The sequence below is a fragment of the Lissotriton vulgaris genome, chromosome 4_1, assembly GCF_964263255.1.
Source record: "Lissotriton vulgaris chromosome 4_1, aLisVul1.2, whole genome shotgun sequence".
Taxonomy (NCBI): domain Eukaryota; kingdom Metazoa; phylum Chordata; class Amphibia; order Caudata; family Salamandridae; genus Lissotriton; species Lissotriton vulgaris.
The window spans coordinates 1,107,454,551-1,107,458,923 of NC_141691.1; positions in this window are offsets into that span (position 1 = coordinate 1,107,454,551).

Below are 4,373 nucleotides of genomic sequence, written 5' to 3' on the forward strand. Positions count from 1 at the left end.
GGGTTTTATTCCTCATAAAGGAATGGTCTTGACCAGGATATCATGTTCTGACCACCACAGGGGTGTCAGAAGGGATAGTGCAAACTTTATTGACATTACATAGCTTATATACTTAATTCACATCATAAGTAATGGTGTAAGAGGCGTAACAGCTGAGAGAAGACAAGATAACAGTATGCACGTGGTACTAGTACGTAATCAAGAGGCGTGAACTAGGCGTGAATCAGAGGTGTGTGCTAGAAACGTCACTGATAGGTGACGCAAGTGGGTGGCACCAAGGGGTGGTGCTAACAGAATTGTTGCAGTGTCAGCAGAAATCGGATGCTTGGATGCGCGCGCAACTGCATGACGTGTGATTGACGGGGTGCAGGGGACTTGACATTTACACTGACGGAAAGAGACAGAAGTCTGGCATGTCAGATCAACTTGTACTTTTATCGTATCTGATATCTGATGTTTAGGAACCATACTATCTGGGCGGAAAGGTCTCTAGGGCAGAAGCTATTCTATGCTAACTGTGGATGCGTGTATAAGCGCCTAAGTGTCTACATGAGAAGCGTGGGGGCACGGGGCCTTCCATGGAAGCATGGTAACAGAGGCTATGAATTACTTGCATTGAGACAGGTCGGCCCTTTGGCTCTGCAGGCTGGAGAGGATGTTTACTGGAGCTAGTAGGCAGGAATGCATTCTCGAGGAGCGGAACAGATAACTCGAAGGTTATAGTCAGTCTTGGCAGAAAGCAGGCTGAGCTGAGCGCGAGGGGCCGCGCTGAAAGTAAGTCAGAGTTCACGGGTACAGAGGTAGCCTGGGCAGAGGCTGTCAGAGTCAGGAGCCAAAAAAGAGGTTCGATGGCAGAAATTCAGGTCCTACTCTGCTAGAGCAGGAAAACATGTAAAGTGTACTACAAAAAGACGGTGGCATAGCATACTTAGGAACGGACTATATAATCCATTCAGGGTGGATCTGAAAGAGGACAAGTTAACGTTGGACGCAAATGTATTTGCGTCTTCATAGCTGGTATAGGAGGGAAGTTACATGCACTTTAAGCTGGTACATGGAGTCGGTGGGGTACGCGCTAGGGAACATAACATGACCAAAAATTTATATTTCCTCATTCCCTCCTTGTTCCCTACGGACCCTTCATGAAATATCGATCCTCATGAATCGATCAGTTTGTTCTTGTAACATCATTTGGTCTTCTTTCTTTCGTTTACGTTTTGAGAGACAACTGGAGTGTTCAATACAGGACGTGGCACACAGTCCACAAATCGCTGGCCCACATTGCAGGCACAGGCAGCAACTGAATACTAGGACTAGGCCGATGCCTAGGAAGGATAGGATCTTCCATCCCCAAGCTGTTAACGTTGTCCAGAACCAACCGGACCAAGTCCAGGTGCCTGGATTCTGATGTATCTGATTTGCAATTTTATGGAGACGGGTGATAGCTTGATATACAGATGGTGCGTTTTGTGGTATGAAAACACAGCAACTTGACCCGATGACCTTACAGGCTCCACCTCTATCTGCCAAGATGACGTCAATAACAAGACGATTCTGAAGGACAACAACCCGCATGGCGGACTGCTCTTCTGTTAAGTTACCTAAGGCGGAGGCAGTTTCATTCACTACTGCTTCAAGTGTTCTAGTTAATCTGCGTATTAATTTACTATTCTGAACAGGTCCTAAAAAGAAAAAGAATCCTTTATTAAAGTCGGTGTACTGCTCCCATGCCGTTTCTGTGTAGTCGACAAGTGGGATATCTCTTCTGTGTCTATTCTTTACTAGATTGGTATTTCTATGGTAATCAGGAGGAGCTAGGAAAACAGGTGGCAGAAGGAATGCAATGTAACAGGTACCATCCCAATCTGGAGGTAGACGTATGTATGCGGTATGACCACAAACAAAGTAAGAATGACTAATAGCTTTGAAGGACGATTTTCCATGATCACTGAATTCGACCACAGTAGTGCATTTACTATGACCTAAGTGTATTGAACCTTTCTTCTTGATACATAATTCACCAGTAACTGGCAATACTGACATAATGGGTAGAACTGGTGCAGCTTCGGACTCGACAGTAAGAATCATGAGGCTAATTGTATAATTACCTAATCCATATACTTCATTTTCTAGATCAGTTCCTATTCTAGTGGGGAGTCCCTCCTTATCTGGGTAACAGACGTCGAGCAGGACTAAGTTCAAGTTTCCCCAAACCCAGCCCCCATCGAAAACAGCAATATCAGGATCTAAGGAATTAATTATTTTAAACCATGCTCCGCAGGAGCCATTGTGGGTGAACGGATACGGAAAGAGGAGCAGAGCTCCCTTGTAATTCTGGTAGGGAGGGAGTCGGCCACATATCCAGCAATTTGTAGCATTGTTAGTTTGATGAGAATGATGTAGCATACTAATGAATGTATTGTTGCGCAGCGCAAGTCTGTAGGAAAGCTCGTGTGGAGGTAACTCACTAAAAGTGTGTTCAGCAGATACATTATAGGCAGAATGTTCACGCTTGAAAATAGGGTAATAGATCGGTAATACGATGCTAACAACAATAATTAGAATACTTAGAGTAAACATGATTAATAGTGTCACTATACAGTGACTACGAAGTGATTTACAATATGTGCGTTTCTTGGCCTCTCTCTCTCTCTCTCTATCTCGATCTAGGGGATACATGTCAGAGACTATTTAACCGATTCACCTAGGGGAGGACTTAAACAATTAAACTGTCTGACTTGCTAGATCGAAGTTTCATGCGATAATTTTCTTGAGGAGTCTTTTCTCGTTCAGATTCTGTAAAGTCTTTTTGTTCGACACAGTCTTTGGTGGGGGTGGACGAGTCTCGATCAGGTTTCAGTCCAGAGAATTTTTTTATATGACTCGTGTGGACCCACCCCTTTCTTCCTTCGATTTTCACGGCCGTCCTTGTGGTTAGAAGAACGGTCTTCGGGGACTTCCAGCGGGGCTCCAGCGGACTCTTTCTGTCGAAGTTGCGGACGAGCACAATGTCGCCAGGACGGACGTCGTGTGGCTTTACATCAGTGTTGTCAGGGAAGGCTGCGGCAACCTGTGAACGACATGATTGGAGTGCAGACATCAAGGAGGCAAGGTAATCTGTCAACATATTACAATCAACATCAGTAATCTTTTTCGGAATGGGCGTCCCCCACATATTCGGTGGTCTGCCAAAGACCACCTCGTACGGGGATAGCCCTGATCTCGAATGGGCGACCATTCTCATGTAGAATAGTGCCACTGGCAGGGCGACTATCCAGTCGACCCCTTTCTCCTGACATATTTTGGCAAGGCGGATCTTTAGTGTCTGGTTATGCCTTTCTACAAGGCCGGCTGCTTCGGGATGTCGGACACAATGGAACTTCCACTGATATCCCAGTAATAAAGAAACTTCTTTCATTAATGCAGATGAGAATGGCTGACCGTTATCTGAGTACACGACACGAGGCAAGCCGTATCGTGGGAAAAATTCACGAACCAGCTGCTTGGCAGTGGTCGGAGCAGTGTAATCTGGGACTGGGTATGCTTCGGTCCAGCGGGACAGAGCACAAACAATTACGAGAACATATTTAAATCCTCGACAACGGTCCATCTGGATATAATCCATCTGGAGGACTTCAAAAGGGTGATCGGGAGGATGAAATCCACCTTGCTCTACAGGGACGCTTTTTCCTGGATTGAACTGACAACAGATCATGCAAGTACGCACTTTCTGTTTTGCTGCTGCTCGTAAGTGTTTATTGTTCCAGAGATTTTGTAAACTGTCTGACATCGCTTTCTCTCCTAGATGTGCAGGACTATGTGCTGTATTTATCATGACTTGAACCATAGAGTCAGGGAGAAACCATGTAGATTTTCCCTTCGTCATCCAACCTTGATCTGTCTGGATCCCTCCTAGTTCGATCCATTTCTTTATTTCTTCTGGAGTAGCATGTGTCTGAATGTCGATAACATCTAGTGTGGGATCCCTGACTGTCATACAGTTTGTCTGTTCGGTTGTCTTTGTTGTATCAGTTGTCTGAGTGTGAGTCAGTGCTGTATGTTTTGCTGTTTGATCTGCCAGGTCGTTACCCTGGGAAACAGAATCAGTGACTTTAGTATGTGCTTTACACTTCATAACGGATATGGCTGAAGGCAGATGTATTGCTTCTAACAGTGCTTGAATGAGGGGACCGTGTTGAATCTTGGCACCATGAGAGGTCAGAAAACCTCGTTCTTGCCATAGCATGCCGAAGTCGTGTACGACTCCGAACGCATAACGGGAATCAGTGTATATGTTGACATTTCTGTTCTTGGCTAGAATACAGGCTCGGGTCAGAGCGATGAGCTCTGCCGCTTGAGCAGACAGTGTATCA